The sequence below is a fragment of the Rousettus aegyptiacus genome, unplaced genomic scaffold (genome assembly GCF_014176215.1).
Source record: "Rousettus aegyptiacus isolate mRouAeg1 unplaced genomic scaffold, mRouAeg1.p scaffold_m13_p_5, whole genome shotgun sequence".
Taxonomy (NCBI): Eukaryota; Metazoa; Chordata; class Mammalia; order Chiroptera; family Pteropodidae; genus Rousettus; species Rousettus aegyptiacus.
In genome coordinates, this window is record NW_023416308.1 from 94,093,200 (window position 1) to 94,111,844 (window position 18,645).

An 18,645-nucleotide genomic window follows, 5' to 3' on the forward strand; every position below is an offset into this window, starting at 1 on the left:
CATAATATTCACTGACAGGAAATCTTTTCATTTAATATCTGCTATTCAGTTAAACTTAATGTTTCCTATTTTATCAGCCATAAATTAGCAGTGCCTGCATTGTTGTACTACTTTCTTTTTACGGTTTTCCTATTTTCTTTTTAATATAGAGAATACATATCTCAGTGCCTTATTACTGAACAATTATTATTTGTAACATTTGCATGGTACTTTATGATTCATAAAATAGTTTTACCAAATTATCTCATGTTATCTCTGCCTATTACTATTTACATGCAGCAAATACTTATTCAGAAGTTATAACATCTTTGCACTTAAGGCTGTCACACTAGTTGGGGAAAACTGAAAAGTAGGAAAAAGAAATTGAATTACAGTGTAATTCAGGCTGTTAACACTGATTCCCATGACCGCTCAGAGAAGCCTAGGGTGAAGGAATTGAGATCTTACCTGAAGAGATCCTTAAAATGAGACTAAGAATTAAATTCAGGAAGGATGCAAGACAGACGTTTTTACCAGACCTAGATTCAAGTTTAAAGTCTTAAGAGATATGAATCAGGACAGCACAGATAACAGATTTAAGACTACAGGTGTGGAACCAGATGGTCTGGTTTCATGGAACATCTCTTCCCCTTACTCATTAAATGTAGAAATATGGGCAAGTTACCTCTCTGTGCCTTTGTTTTCTAATCTGTACAATGTGGATTATCATATTATAAACCTCACAGAATTGTTATAAGAAGAGTTAACACATGTAAAACACTGAGAAGACTTCTTGGCACATATTAAGCCAAGATAAAAATCAGCTACTATTTATTATGACTGGATTATACATACATATTAAGGTAATGGAGAGGAAGACGAGACTCCTAGCAGGGCAAACACTGTCTCCATTTTACACATGCAGAAACTAAAGCTCAAAAGTTCTAAGTAGAAGGTATGTAATTCATTCTCTTTTTGGTACCTTTTATTGCTATCTGTACTATTTCAGGTCACTTTTTTTCTGAAACATACAACAAGTATACTTTGTTTTATTGTGCTTCGCTCTATTGTACTTCATAGATATCGTGGGGTTTTTTTACAAACTGAAAGTCCGTGGCAACCCTGTATTGAGCAAGTCTATTCGTGCTATTTTCTAACAGCATTTGCCCACTTCATGTCTCTGTGTCTCTTTGGTATATCCGAACAGTTTAGCCTGAAACACTCATCATTTACATCACTATTTGTGAGATTATTTAATGTTTAGCTTTTCCTACTAGACTAATCACCCATCAGATTAGAAATTATGACACTTTTTTCATCTATATATTCACATTGCCTGACAAATGCTTGATCCATAGCAACATGTGATAAAATTTGTTGACTCCAACAAATTGGGTCAGCCTCTTTTACACTATCAGCCCTCTTGCCTTCACAGTTGGAGTGCAGATCCACACTGCCTGTGTGTGTACAAGTTTGCCTTTATTTTTTCCAGAATTAATGGACAAAAATATTTATTTACTCTAATTCTGTGATTCACATCCACTTCTTCAATATTCCTGTCCCTAATTTTTTTTTTAGCATTATATTACTGGTATCTCAAATGATTTCCAAATTATATGGGAATAAACTAGATTAAGCTACTAGAATATGGTCTAATCCAGAGTTCATTGTATAAACAAAAGTATTAAGAAAAATGTATTGGTTATTTGCCAGGCTGGGATGTTAGTATTTGGAAATTTGATAATTGTATCTCAGGGCAACAAGTAAATGCGTAGATTTTGTAGAACAGTTTACCATCTTTATCTCTTAACGGATTCTTAAACTAAAGTCAGAGTTATCCAGAGCTGCTATGAAAGCAATATGTCTCCCCAGCTCGAAAGAAAGGCATTATGGTGAAACAAATAAATTTCTTATTGTGTACTGAAAACAAAGGGTACAGTGGTTATAAGAACACAGGCAAAATGAAATTGTGCAACAAAGATAAGAAGACTTAGGTTACCTTCAAAAATCACTAGCCTTGGATCATTTAAAGCTTCAATAGCAGCATGGCAAAGCACAGTGAGGAGGCTGGACTGAATGAGCACTGCCACTGCCCCACACTTTCTCTTTTGTAGTAGAATCTCAACATCTGGGTCTATCAGTATCACCATCAATTCTTCTCTATGTGGATCTTCATCTTTACTGGGTCCTTGAATTTATTTCTTGTTTAGTGAGTACTTAGAGCATATGTAGCATTGTGAAGCACTGTGGTAAAGATTACTAACAACTATCTCCCAGTAGGAACTCAAGATGCGAAGAGGTGCATGTGTGCGCGTGTGTGTGTGTGCACACGCGTGTGTGCATGAATGAAACGATGCATGTTGTGACTTATTTTAGAGAACAACTTGTCTTTTTTCTTAAAACGAACAAACAAACAAACAAACAAAACTTGCAACATAGCATTTGATTTTGCCAAACTTTGTTTCTTCTTTTTAAATAAGATCTCTATCCTGGGTAATGCCAAGAGGACACCCTGAAAATAGGTTTATTTTCAGAGACAGAGGTAGAAATGATACATTCCCTGCTACTGAGCAAATCTGAGGCCAGCGGCACTGATTGTTGCTGGGTTTCCTCCTGAGAGCTCCATCTGGGCAATCTCCTCCACTGTATTACCAGTGGAAACAAATCACCGATGCATTGAATGTCAGGGTTTGGACTGCAAAGCTTTATGACTTCTAATCTTTCACAAGCTGTTTTATTACCCATGTCTTGACACTTATTGCGATAGTATTTTGTGAGCAGTGACTATAGTGTTCAGTAATCTGAGTTGTTTCTGTGGTTTGTCACAAGGATTTCTATCTGTATTGGTGGGGATTATACACAAGGTGTCGAAATGCAGCTGTCCTGACAGAACAATGAATCTTTCAGGATATGGGGCTCCCTGCATTTCACTGGACAGAAAATATCTATTATCTTTTGTTGCTTTTATTCATTAAGTGATAGAGAAAGGAATATTCTGAGGTTGTTTCAGTTCTCTTGAGGATTTCTAGATGTTATTCTAGGTGATTTTTGTATCAACCTGAACAGCCTAATATCTTTCTATCAATTCTTTCTTCATTCCAAACCATAATTAGCAGTAGTGAATATTAAACCAAGGTTTATAGTGAAATCTTCATCTCATATCCTTCACTAATCTCTAAAATTATTGGCCAAAGGAAGACTGATCACTGCTAAGAAAAAAAGTAATATGTTTACTTTCCTAATGCTGCATTAAATATATTTCTTCTATCTACTCTTTCTCTCCATTAATCTAAGTTTTAAATGACCATCACGATCTTTTCAGGTTCCACCTCCTGCAAGTAGTCGCCAAAAGATGTGATTTAAAAACTGGCTTTGAGTTTCTGTGTTTTAATTCACTCAATTACCTTCAGGTGTCAGATAAGCTTATATTGAAATCTTTACTCTACTTATTATTAGCTGTGTGACTTGAACAAGTTACTCAACTTCTCTAATCTGAAATGTTGACCCTCAGAGGCTTTCTGATAAGGTTGTTATGAGATTGTTACACAAAGTATCTAGGACAGTTAATAGCCCATTTATTAAATGCTGAATAAATCTTAGCTATCATCATCATCATCATCATCATCATTATCATCATCATTATCACCATTCTTAAATTCTATCTTTAGCTCCTATTATTTCCACCACTCTTTAGTTCATTCTTGCATTATTAAATTCTCTGTATATGCCCATTTTTTCTCTTTATCAAATTTATAACATCCTTAATAGCACGAACTGGATTTGTATGTATTACATGTCATGATCACGGAAAGGACAATACAGACAAAAAGTCTGTAAAGTCACTGGAGAAGAGGCTTCAAATGAATACAGAAGTTGCACTCTGTTTAAAAGAACAAATTTGCAAGTGCATGTATATCTACACGTACATACAAAAAAGAGAGAGAGGAAGGCAGTGGGATGCAGAGGCTATTGAATTATCTTCCATTGTATATCAGATTATATGAAAGAGAAAACAATTAAAACTATAGAGCATAACCTATGGAAAGAGGAATAAATCTAGTCTTCAAAAAGATGGGCATTGATGATGTTGATAAAGTAAACTGAGGCCACATTATGTGGTCATGAATGCTTCAAAGAACTCATTCACAATTCAATTTGGGACTGGAGTCACATTTCTGAGTAGATATTCAATCTGTACGTTATTGTTATGGATGCATCAATTAATCTGAATATTACAGATATGAATCCGAAACCCATAGTTGTCACTTATTAGTTATGTTTTCCTCATCTAGTTACTTAATTTCCTCAAATATTATTTATCTTAACTCTATACACTAAGTGAGATATTTTTACTTACCTCCGGTGAATCTGGTGAGGATAAAATAAAGTTCAAGATTTCAAAACACTTTTAAAGCTAATATAGAGGACAATCTGGTGACAGAAGGGAGGATGGTTGGGGACTGGGAGAATGGGGTGAAGGGTTAGAGAAATACAAATTAGTAGTAAATAAATTGTCACAGGGATGGGGAGCACGGCATAAGGAATCCAGTTAGGGTTAATGTAATGGCTAGGTGGAAAGTCAGAGAAGAGAAAGTGCAATTAGGGGAATCGTTTATAAACTATATAAATGTCTCACCAAGTACTGTATACTTGAAACTAATAATAAAATTAAATTTAAAATAAAGAAAAGAAAAATTAAAAAAAATAAATTAAATTAAATTAAAAACTAATATAAAGCCCTTAAACATAATTATAACACTGTTATTATCTTTTGGTGCTGCCAATGTTGTTATTATAAAACTATTATAATTAATCTGAGAATGAGCTAACAGATATACTGGAAAGAATAGTAAGTAGTGATAGAAAATCTGTAGCCAGACTCCTAGAGTTCTGTACATGTGGAGAAAGAAAGGCTTTGATTGAGTTATTGAGCCTTGAAGTAGCTAGCTTGCAATTGTCATTCACTACAACTGTACTGCCCTGAGATTGAAGACGCTACAAAGATGCTACTAGCTTCATTTATATTCTTAACATATCTAAATCACAAATTTTCTTATAAGAAGCATGTGGTTCAATATCGATCTGGAAACTATACAAATATTTCAACAAATGCAAACTAATACAGGAGTATTAATTTAGTTTTCACTCTACTTAACAATATTTATTGACCACTCGATGTAGCTACTACTCTATGCTAAGCACCGATAAGTTCAATGATAAAATATATGGTATATGTCACTATTCTTAGCCCTATAAAACCTAGAATGTATTGGAAGATATACATATTTTAATTAAATAACTGTGTAAATATGCAGATTCAAATTATGGTAAATAATATCAGGAAAAAATAGTGTGTTAATATGGTAGTTAATGGAAGGCCTGTCGAGATATGAAGGCTAAATAGGAAATGACTAGACGAAGAGGCAGAGAGAACAGCCTTGAGTCATAGTCTAGAAAGAAAGAGGATGTATTTGAGGAATTTAGAAAAGTAAAGCAGGGACAAAATGTAGAGAAATGCAGGATGTTTCTGAGGAACATTGAAGGGAATATTTTCTCTCGGTTTCATGTCTTTATAAAAGGAGACATAGAGTATCATGGACTAATTAAACTCTTGCAGAAGGAAAAAGGAACTGGCCTGAACCAATCTCTTCCTTTCTCCTTATTTCTGGGATTACTTTCAAGAAGTACACAATTTCCCATGTTCTTCCATGCTAAAAGTTTCACAAGCTGGCTTTTGATGGGTTTTGGCCTGCCATTTATAACTGAGCATATGTGGTTAAGTGTAACTTTGGAAGAAAATATTTGGATAACAGATCTAAACCATATATAGCAATTCAGGCATTATCAATAATAATAAAGGTGATAATTTAATCTCCTTTGCACTTATTTTATCTCTCTCTTTTGAGAAAAAAGTGGGGTATTAGGTATTGACTACTCAGATTAAAATGTAGATATAAGACCTGGTGTATGTTGGGCATTTTAGGTCATAGTAAAATTTTAGGTCTTCATTATAATTGCAATAAAAAAGGTAAAGATTAGTAAGAAACAAAATGACATGATTAAATCCTATAATTATTAACATTTACGCTGATCTGCAGAAATCAGTTTCAAAAAAAATGAAGTCAAAGTTATTAAAATAATTTTGGTAAGATGTTTATTGTGGCCATATGTAAGAAGAGCAATATTCTGGAAATTAAGATTATATGAATATATAAAAAAGCTGCCCATCATTATCATAGTTACCCATAAGGCATTTAAAATTCATTGTCTGATCAAAGTGTGGCACCCAGAAAGTTCTCAGCAGATATTGATGAATGAGAAAATGACAGTTGAGTATTTCCTGCAAAATGACATACATGGTATGAAATGATCATTGAAAAAGTGATTTAAAATAAAATATATATCAATGTACTTTTCATCCTTCACTCTATAAAATAATCCTGTTTTTCATTGCCAAATTTTATGCCCCCAATAAAATATAAACACTCCAGTAAAACTCAGCTTTTATAAGAGAAAGTTTTTGTTCCATAAAATAAATTTGATTAAAGAGAAATTTCCCTTTCGTTTTACCTTATAAAGACTTTAGATGACTTAATCTGAAAGGTTTAGAGATTATAATTTCTTAAATTTATTTCTTAAAACAGATAAGAGACATATATATACTGAGAATACTCTTTTCAAATGTGTATAGACACACACACACGTATATATATACACACATATACATAGATATCTGTGTGTGTGTGTGTACGTATGTATAAATATATACGTGTGCATGTGTATTAAAAAAAAATCTGGAGCACCATTTTGGAGGAGAACCAGATAGTTAAAGTGAAGTTGCCCCTCCTTTTATAAGGATATTGTCAGACTAAGGTGCCAGTGGAGGGACAGGGTAATAGATTGCTTATAAATTAACATCAAAGTTTTGATATCCAAAGTCATTTGAAGAAGAAGAAAGTCTCATAGAGCATGGGTACTCTACTGTGATCTATTTAAATATGCAAATATAATTAATAAAACATACAATCATAAGGGAGTTTGGCTCATCCAAGAAGGAATACACAATATATATTTTTGAAGAAAATGTGATCAGTTTTCACCTTAGCACCACAAAATATTTATCTTAACTATAGAACTTTGGGTTATTTCATGTCCTAGAGACATATCAACTCTAGAAAAAAGAAAACTAAACAAATTATAATTAATCGACTGAGTATTTTTTATACCATTGTTGAGGACATTTTTATATAGCGCAGTCTAGTAATATCTCTTTATATAGACAAATCCGGACATTATTTCTCACACGCTTGCTATCAAACTTTGAGAAAATTACTTTCTTAAGTCCCTCTGTTTGTTTCATTTGAAGAATGGAAATACTGACGAAAATAACATATTTCCTAAACTTGAATTAGCCTGTGTAGATGGGTTATCACAATATAGTGGTTCAAAAGCATGCAAAAGAGTTCTTATTATTAATTAGTTTAAAAATATGTTAATCAAGCTAATACAAGTGATTCTAACATAGGAATAAAGTTACAGTTGGTCCTCGAATAACACAGGCTTGAACCTTGCAGGTCCACTTGTATATGGATTTTTTTCAATAAATACCAGTACTGTTTTTGATCCACAGTTGGGAGTCTACAGATGCAGAAGGCCAATTGTATGCATTTTATACAGGTGAATGAGGTGCTGGTATCCATGGGAGTCCTGGAACCAATCCCCATGGATACCAAGATTAGTTAAGTTTTGAGGGAGTCAAAATTTATACATGGAATTCTGACTGTGTGAAGGTCAGTGCTTCTAAGCTCCACATTGTTCAATGGTCAACTGTATTTAACTTTTATAAATAAATAAATAAATAAATAAATAAATAAATAAATAAGAATTCAGGTTTCTACATTAATCGATAAACTATGGGCACAGGCTACTCAGTTATTTTAGAAAATAAAATATTAATCTGTTATTTAAGCAGAATCTATAAAACACTGGTATCAGAGACTCTCTGTTATAGAATAATAAAAATTTTATCTTACTCCTGGATGATCCAAGGTTATAATATTAAGAAATGTATCACAAAGATATTTTCAGTAAAAGAAAAACTTTCATCTAAAAGGAATACATTACATTATTTCACTTTCAGGAGATAACTGTGTGAACTTATAGGAATGAATCGCCTTTGAATGAGAATCAATTAGTTCTGTATGAAACAACAGACTTTAACCCTGACCTTTACATTCCACACTGAGAATGTACTATAGAATCTCTTCCAGGTGGGCGTGAAACAATTCACTGTGTAAATGCTAATGGGCACAAAAATTTTCATTGTTTAGCAATTTTGACAATCATATATATTTTCTGGAATGACTATTTTGTTTTGTTAAAAGAAAAACATGTTCTTATGTTAAAGCTGGTAGAAAAATAAAATCCAAAATTTGAGGATGATTTGAGAAATCATTTTCTCTACATTGAATCTAATTTCAACTCACAGACTCATTAACACTGTAAAGTGCCATGTCCAGAAAATTCTGTATCAGTTGGCCATGAAAACCTAATAAGAATAATCACAATTTATATATGGCAATAGCTACTGGAAAACCATACATCAGTTAGTAGGAGTGATAGATTATTGAAATCCTCACCATCACAGTGACAGGGTATGGGGCAATAAAGAAAAACCTGTAAAACAAAAACAAATTAAAAAAATAATAATAACTCTGTGGCAATGTTGAAATAAATATGTTCTAAACATAGTAGAATTATAAAAGTTCTCCAGTGTAGTTCACATGACCTCAGACCTCAGGGGATTATATGCTTATTTTCAAATTTAATTGGATGAGAATGTCCTTTACCACATTTTCCATGTCCTTCGAGCCAATATATTTTTTTTAACTTGACTCTGTAATTATCATCTTTGCCAACAGAAATAGTTCTGCATTAGCAAACTCGACATGCATCACTAAAGTATATAACATTTTATTTTAATGTATACTTTATTATTCAAATAAAATGCATTTACACCTTCCAATGAGTGTTTTTAATTACTTTATCTTGGCTTGTTGACATGTTAACACAGGCTATGCTTTTTCAATTAGACCTATGATTTCTATATGAACTGCTTAAGAAACTGCAAGACTCTGCAACTAGGATAGGCAACGAAAGCATACTAACTAGACCTATTGGGGATGCATTCTTGGCTACCAATTACTATGTCACTGTGGCTTTTAATAAGATAAAATATTTGAAAGGTGATTTAAACATGGACAATGGATAAATATTGCTCCTTCTTTCAATCTATCTCTAGTAATTATTTAGTACCCCTGTTCTATTCTGTTATTTTGTTTTGTTTCCACAAACATTTGCCACCATCTTTCTTTGGAGAAATTACTGCCTCCATGTTGTGTTGCCTTGGGGGGGCTGGGCAGGGGGAGAGCTAGTGTGTTATTGCATAAACCAATTATCTAATTTCTTCACCCCATTACTTGACAAGGAAAGAGGATGAGTTCTAATCTAAGCTTTTTAAATCATATATGCTCTACCTAGAATTTAAATCTTGAAACAGAAGCATGCAAAGATGGAAGAATATTTGCAATCCATTATATTTATCTATACCATTATATTCATCAATACCACCATAGTCAGATAATTTCTTTAAAGAAACCATTTCTGTAATTTCTGCTTCCTAAATTTCTGGAGCTTATTTTGGTTTTGATCATTTCTCTAGCCTTTATGTTGATAGTGTGAGGTAACAATATCCTTCTAATACAGTCCTTTTTGGAAAAGTTTTTTTTGGTTTTTGTCCTTCCCCCCTCTAAAACAAACAAACAAACAAACAAACAAACAAACTTGTTTCTGTAGCCAGTATATTGCAATAATGAGGGGGGATTTTTGTTACTTCACCCTAGAATTGTTTACCAATAAAAAAATTAAAAATAGAGTCCATAAGAATTCCATATTATGATCTATCAACATTGGGTACTACACACTTCTCTCTGAGTTTCCTAAAAAAATGAACTGTCAACTAAATTTCAGTGCTTATACCTTTAAGTAATCTGGAGACCTTTAAGTAATCTGGAGAGGAAAGAACAATGGAAGTTAGCAGTGACTTTGGCCTTTACAGAGATCGGGGTTCATGGGAAAGAGATCTTGCCTACATTCCCTGTGGTTCCTTGAACTTCACAAAGTGATGTAAGGGGGTACTCAAAAAGAATTATTCACAGAGATCAAAGGTCTGCTTTATGTACTAAACTATGGCCTGTACAGTCCAATCCATATGTTGAAGTCCTAATCCCCAGTACCTCAGAATGTGACTATCAGGAGAGCATCATTAAAGAGGTGATTAATTTTAAAAATGTCACTAAGGTAGACCCTGACTAATTTGAACAGCGTGCCTACATGATGAGGAAATTTAGACGGATACATGCGAAGGGAAGAAAATGAGACAGAGAGGAGACAGCTATCTTGAAGTTGAGGAGAGAGGCCTCGGGAAAGGCCAACTCTGCCAATACTTTGATCTCAGATTTCTAGTTCTAGAACTGTGAGAAAATAAGTTTCTGCCATTTAAGCCACTTTTTTTTGTGGCCGTCCTAGGAAACTAACAGTCTACAAGAAAGGGAAACTATCAGCTTACTCTCTAGTTGACTCACACAAGTCATGTTACTGAAGCATAGTGGACTATGGTGAGGGAGATCTCAGGAGAATTTTGATGTATCCCCAAGTAATGTTATTGTCTCACGGAAACATAAAGCTTGAGGCTTGGTCTTCAATTGAAGTTCCCGGCAGTAGGAGACTTATGATAATAAACAGCAGCAGAAAAATGATATAGAAATGTATATCTGAGAGAGAGGTGCACCCCTGTAAGTATCAAGGATATTCCCCAATCCTTAAAGATTTCATGGCACCACATGAGGAAGCACAAGGATTGCAAGGAAAGTCAGAGTATATCATTAATATCTCACTTGGAATTGGCATGGACTATGGTAAGGCTACTGGTAGATAAAGCTAGTATTCTTGGAATTGGCCTTTTTTTTTCATTTTAAAGTCTTTTTAAAAAAATTTATTAGGGCGATACTGGTTAATAAAGTTATATAGGTTTCGAATGTACAATTCAATAATATGTCATATGTATATTGTATTGTGTGTTCACCACCCACATTTAAATTTCCTTCCATCACCATATATTTTAATTGATGTCAGGAAGCAGGGCAGGTCTAAATGCCATCTCCCATCATCTACACAGACACCATCACACCAGAACAGATCAGAGAAAGACCAGAGTAAATGTTCTGTAGCCCTATCACCTGTGTGTAATAAGTTGTATAAAATATCCCTTATTTTCCCTATTCATTTTTCTTTCCCTAAACAAGAAAAATCTTGTCCAAAGACATATCGAAGACATTGCCTCAGATCCTGACTCTATCCACACCTACAATCCAAGGTGGTAGGAATGAGAGGAGAGTAAATGAGCATTCACCCTTTCAAATCCCCAAAGCCTGACAGCAATAGAGAAGAGTTAGAAAGATAACATTTAACTTTGTTATAGCTTTTTAATACAATAAAGTAAGGTAAAACTATAGGCTCTGCCTAGCGTATTTTTAAGGAACAGAGTGAGGAATTCAACAAAACAGCTGAAGGTAAGAATTATTTAGAAAGTTGTACACCACTTTAATAGAATCCCAACAGATATAACATTTTGACACAGTCTACAAGAACAATCTTTCTTTAAAATGATAAATTTTCATTTGTTTCTATTGCCTACTGGATAGAACATAAGGGTTTTTAATATCTTTCTTAAATATTATTTTGAAATATTCTTTAGGACACATTATTATTTGGTCTTAAAAAATTGCTGATGTAAGTATTTTGAGTACTTAGTATATTAAATAAGAACAAAAAACACTGTTAAAAGTTGTGAACAGCAATTGAAAGGAAATATTTAATTCATATCTACAAAGGCTTGATCTCTTTTATAGTTTACCAAGAAGAATCTTCTTGAGATCTTCTTGATATTTGAAATACTTCTCGAGAATATAATCTCTAGTATTAACTCATATGATGACTGCAACTAATTTTACTCAAGATAAATCTCTAGAATATAAATTACGAAATGAATTTACAAAGTATGTATATTGTAGAAAATTAAATTGTACGTGGAAGTCACCACATTTATTTTGGTCATTCCAGAATTATATAAATTTTTAAAGTTCTATGAGTCAAAAAGTTCCAGACTTTCCAGGATTAGATTATTTATTTCAGATTCACCAATAATAAAATTTTCTTAGAGAATCATCACTAAAATATACAAATACTGATTTAATTAATACCTGGTATAACCTACCTACTTAATTTTTATATCCTAAACATTGCTATACAAATTAAAAACCTGAAAACTCTTAGCAACCTACAATATTATATTTTTCAGAGCAGTAATACTTCTACTTCTATAATCTCTTTTTATGGAAAAAATAGGATAAATTCAAAAATAAAAAAGTAAAATGAAGTAAAATAAAAGTAGGATCATATCTTTACAGTTAAGGACTGCCATGGCAACCTGCCTAGCACCAGTTAATAATTACTTATAATGTAATATGTTTTGTGAGTGCTGAAAGCATATAAAAGTTAGAATAATGAATTATCTGCAGATAAAATATGAACACTAGCTTCTAGGTTGAAGATGAGCACTAAAGTTTAGGTGGCACAGAGTTAATATGTGTCAAAGCAAATCAGAAAAAAAAAAAATGATTCACTGAGAGACAGTAGTTGAGAAAGCTGCCAGGCTGGTTATTCACCTGGGATTAGAACTCATACAAAATGAAAACAGAAAAGAAATAAGCAAAAAGCTAAACATCTAACATGGAGAAAATCTGATTGCAAGTTTTTATACACAACAATGATGCCTATTAATTGGGGAAGTTGCAGATTCCTTATCCTTTTTGTGTAGTTTATCCAAAAAGATTTTTTTACACTTAAAAAATTTATTGTGAAACATAAATATGAAACAAAATCATAATTAATTATGAAACAAAATCATAAAATATATGTTCAGTTTTAAATAATTATAAAGTAAATACCTGTATAACTACCACCTAGCTCAAGAAATGAAAATAAATGCCAGCATACCAAAAGCCACCCCACTCATGGGCCCCTCTCTTGTTATAACTCCAATCTTCTCCTGTGGTAATTACTAAATTAAACCAAAGGGATTAATTTCTAAAATTTTTATTTTAACCAGTGTACACATATTAAAATAATCATTTTTCATAATTATAGATATCAGTGCCATTACACCCCATTTGGCAGGGGCATTAAGTTCACTGAATTCCCAATAATAATGCAAACTAGAATCTTTTGATGTAACTCTATTGGCTCAAAAAAGCAGAGCATCTTAATATTAGCATAACAATCAGATTGGTGATTTTTAAGCAAGAGAGTGAGAAAGTTCACATAACTTTCTATATACGTATATATGTATTCAGATACAGGACACCTGTATAAGTATGTGCATACAGACATTTATGTATCTATCCCCTTTCTACATGTCAATGAATACATAACTGTATGTGTGTATAACCCACACAAACATACACTTTAACACACAATTTTCTTTGTTTTATGAAAATATCAGAAGCTACTATTTGAAAATGCCAAAATATTTTTAATTCTTTATTATAGGTGGTTATAATTTTTTAGATCTTTATTTATAGTCTAAAATAGGCATAGATAATTTTTTAAAAAGAAAAAAATATCCAAAACACTAAATTTATTCACAAGAGTCCCAACATCATAAGTTTAAGTGTCTTTCTACTGTTTTCCCTAATATTGATTCTGAGCTATCGTTTGATTAAATCACAAAAAGTACTTCAAAATTAACTGTATCAACTACTGGTTTCTGGTTTCAGATTACTAAAGAGTAAACTGAATTACTGACCTTTATATATATATATATATATATATATATATATATATATAATCCACTGAGACTGTGCTGTACAGGTTTTTATTGTTAAACCTTGTTAAACTTTGCAGCATTATTTAAAACTAGAGATTTAATAAGTATTAGATAGAAATCTGTGAAGGTTTTGGTTCTGTTTACTGGATTATAAGCAGTAAATATTGATCAGGGAAATATTGCTATTTCTAATCCCTCAAAACATGGAAATGGAAAGAAAATGTCAAAGTAAAATGAAGATTTTTATTAAATTTAATGGAAGAAAGGAGGAATTGATTTTTATTTAATGTTAACTAATAAGAAAATTACCTTCTGATCTTTGTTTCTGGAGTCTGTTTAGCTATAGGCAAATTCTAGCTGACTATCATTGGGGTTTTGTTCACAATTTTTTAAAGATGATTTAACAAGTCAGCCAAATATAAATATATTCCCATTAGCAAAGCAAACCGAAGATAAATAGTGAAGGCAAATGAAATATCTAGGACACTAACACACAAATCGGGAATAATAAGAATATTAGCAATTGTACACACATAGAAAAGAAGATTCTTAAGATGACACATGTGCCCCTTAGCATAACAAGAAATAGAACTCAAGCTTTGCTCTCAGCAAGTCCCTTACCTCTCTGGCCCGCTGTTTCTTCATCTGTAGAGTAAGAAGGCAGATCTGCATATCCTCTTCCCATTCTGACATACTATATGCAGTCTCATAGGAAAGTATTTGGTCTTTGTCCCTGGTCCCTGGTCCCTGACACAGAGTTCCTAAAGCACTTGGAATATCCTAAGTGATAAGGGTGATAGAAGCACCTTTTGTTCTAATGAGCTATTGATGATGGGCCCCTAGATAGCCTCAGGATGGAGGTTGTTCTCCAGAACCTAAGCATATTTAGAGGTTTAGATCTTTTAGCCCCATTCCCTGACCTCCAGGGAGGGAAGAGCGGCTGAAGGATGAGTTAATCACTAATGGCCAATGATCCATTCAATCGTACCTACTTAATAAAACCTCCATAGAAATCTCTAAACTTGAGGATTCTGAGAATACATTGAAATGCTAGGAGGGTAGTGTACCTGAAAGGGCATGGAAGCTCTGTACCTCCCCTCTATACTTTGTCCTATATATCTCTTACATATGTCTGCTTCTGAGTTGCATCCTTTAAAACAAACCAAATAAATATAAGTAAAGTGTTTTATTGAGTTTTGTGAGCACTTCTTACTAATTATTGAACCTAACAAGGGAGTTGTAGGAAGCTTCAATTTGCAGTCATCAGAGCAAAAGTATGGGTAGCCTGGCACTCCATTTGTGGCTAGCATTTGAAGTGAGGGCAGTCCTATGGGACTGAGTCCTTTAACTTGTGGAGTCTGACTCTAACTCGGGGTAGTTAGTTGGAATTGAATTAAAATGTTGGGAACTAGGTATGACAGAATCAGAGAATTAGAGAATTTGAAGAATAGCTGATTGATGTTAAAAAAAAAATCCCAAACTATGAATCTTATAAGGAAAATATTTTACATGTTTTAGGACTCTTCAGTCACAGAAAGCAACTGTCCTTGAAATACACAGGAGTCATACTCTACTACTACCACCTATATCCTCTAGAACATATATGAAGAGGAAGGAAACATTGCATTTTAAAGGTCCCTTTTCCTGTTTTGGACAAGGCTTTTTATTGGAAGATTTCCATATAGGAACTCATTTTAATCCTCCCAACAATACCATGTAGCATAAGATGAGACCCAGAAAAATTGAAGAAATATGTAACCAAGAATAATGAAGTTGTGATTTGGATTTGCTTATATCCAATGCCAATACAATAAAAGATTGTGTGGCAGGATAATGGAGTACCTATCCCACCATTATCTCTTCTTTCTCGAAATGGTAGCCATAGAATATCCTAAAAGTATTCCTTTATCTATAGAACTCATTTATTAATAGTCATAAATGTCCTTACCTGCTTTACATCAATTGAAAAGGGGATGTGACTTGACAAACCTAAGGAGAGAAGACATTATACACTTTAGATGCATGATAAAAACAGGAGTGTCATACCTGCTCCTTATCCCCAAAGAACATGTCAGCTTTGTTTCAATAGAAGAGTATAACTGCAGACTGTAGTGTGTGTGTTTTATTAATTAAAGTGAGAGACCGACCTGTGGGCATTTCCACTCCTTTATAACATTCCTTCAGCATTTAGTGTTTACCTTACATACAACCATAGAGAAACATGCTAAATCATGACCAAATTAAAATTATACTGTAAGTTAATATATAGTTAAAATACAGTAGGCCAGTCAAATGTGTAGGGAATCTCCTAAGTATAATATTTATCAATTCTGGGACTAATGTTTAAAGGCTTTGGCAATAATCTGTCTTGGAAAAACAAGTGAGGCATTTAAAAGAATTAAGAATTCAAGATGTATCTTCATTTTTAATATCTCAGAATTAATTTTTCTGTTTCTTTCCATATGATTCACCCTGGTCTCTTGATGTGTATTTTCCTGTAAATAGCACAACCAATTCAGATTAAGGTCAACATCTATGTTATTTGTATTGCGTATTTCAAGAAAATTAAAGCCAGTCTTTTAAAATTCAGTTTTGAATGAATTATAACTTATTCTGTTTTTTGATTATTTTTTCCTTTTAAATGCTAGTTTAGTGCATTTTTTGCTTTTTTTCCTCCCTTTTAGTCATTTTGAGCACAATCAATAAGGCAGCTTTGGACAAAGAGCATCTGATACCATGAAAACTCTAAACAAGCTTTAGTGAGTTTTCTTCTCCAAGTTTTTCAGTCACCTATCAAATAAGGAGTTATTGTGTAATGATGTGCTACTCATCTTAATAGATTCACCGATGTTGTAAATAAAAATGTTAAATTAAACTGCTTTTATTTTTTTTTCACTTTTGGAACCAATTCAAAATTAAGCACTAAATATATCCTTCTATATTTAGTATTTTTTAAAAAGTTTAATGAATGTAGACAGGTAAATTAACAATGGATAAATGCAAAAAGGAAACACACTAAGAATATATTTGCCTTTTGTGTTATCAAAGAAGTATTTATTAAAATGACCTTGAGTTAACAATATTACAATAAAAATACTAGCAAATATTGTATTTATAATACCCATTGCATAAATTTGCAATAAAACTGAAGAGTAGATATACTACTATTAATGTTATAAAGTTATATAAATGAGGTACTATATATTCATGGCAATATTCACAAAGAATTTCCCCATGGAATTTACTATAGGGTTATAACTCAGAGGAATCCAAAATATTTGATGCATGGAGATGTTTATCAATGTATTATCTATAGATAAAAGGTAAGAAAAATAACTGAAATCGGCTGAAGTGCACAATATTAATAAAATAACACACCATTACTCTTCACTATATAGTCATTAAATATATAAGTATTATGAAAACTAATGGTACCCTCTCGGGAAAAAATCATCCTTGAAATGTTACACAAATCATAAAATTATAATTATATAACATAATTGTACAATGATATCATCTACAGAGGCTTCCCATGAACCAGACGTTTGAGCAATTTATGTAGATAATCAAAATTAATCCTTACAACATGTCCATGATATTTTGTCCCTATTTATCAAATGATAACTAGTATAGTTGTTGTGAACTGAACTCAGCCAAATTCGCTTTCAGAGATATTGGGTTCTTTTGGGAAGAGATTGTTGACTTCTTATGATTGTATTTTTCTGTGGGCAGTTTCACTACCATGTAGTATGTGTTGATGAGAGTTAACTCTCGGCTTGAATTTTGCTGCCCATGGCAACATTTATCAGTAAGAAAGTACACACATGTACACAAATGCACACACATAAAAGTTGCACATTCTGATCTTATAAAATAAGTAAAATCTCAGTTCTCTTTTTCAAAGAACTCTGAAAAGCCCTTTGAATGGTTTCTTTTAAGCAGATGCAATAATAATGTAATGTCGAGTTTAGCAAATTTTTTGGCCTAATCAGGGAAAAATCATCTGTTAGGTATAGATACACAGGACCCCATCTAAGCCCACAGCTAAGATCTCCACTCTGAAGGCACAGGCAGTTAAATCTTTCAGATTTTTATTACAGAAAGGCACTTTTAGAATCTTTATAAATAATCCACATACCCTGACTATCATAAATTTCCCAAAGAAAATTATTTTTAATGCCACTTAGTAACTAAAGAATAGTCAAGTGAAGATCATATAGTCAATGTTGAAGCAAGTTTAGTATGCCATTCTAAAGAATGCAAAACTGATTAAATAGCTTCAAATATTAACTTCCCTGAAGAATTGATTGGAACTAGTATGCATATATATTCTACACGAGCAAAAACGTGTCATCAGAGAACAAGACTAAGATCATCTACACCTTCGTATTTCCAGTTACTATGTGCAGATATAAAAGTTGGGCAGTTAAGATGGCAGCTAGGAAAAAACTTATTCATTTAAAATGTTGGAGGAGAGCTCTATGGATACCCTGGATTACCATAGAGATGAACAAGTAGGTCCTAGAACAAATTAAGCCTGAAACATCATAGAAGGCAAAAATGACAAAACTGAAGCTGTTCTACTTCAGACACATCATGAGAAGACAGGGTTCCTTGGAAAAGACAATAATGCTGGGAAAAATAGAAGATAGCGGGGAAAGAAAGGAACCAAATATGAGATGGATTGACTATAAAAGAAGCCATAGGCATGAAATCTACAG

General features: G+C 32.8%; 1 long non-coding RNA gene across 1 annotated transcript in view; it reads right to left on the reverse strand.

Annotated features, from left to right (window-relative positions):
- Positions 1 to 18,645, reverse strand: part of LOC118602822 — a 165,106-nt gene that overhangs the window by 60,516 nt on the left and 85,945 nt on the right. Inside the window, exon 3 of the long non-coding RNA XR_004950840.1 lies at positions 15,873 to 15,913. This is a non-coding gene — a long non-coding RNA (uncharacterized LOC118602822). The remainder of the gene's footprint in view (positions 1 to 15,872; positions 15,914 to 18,645) is intronic.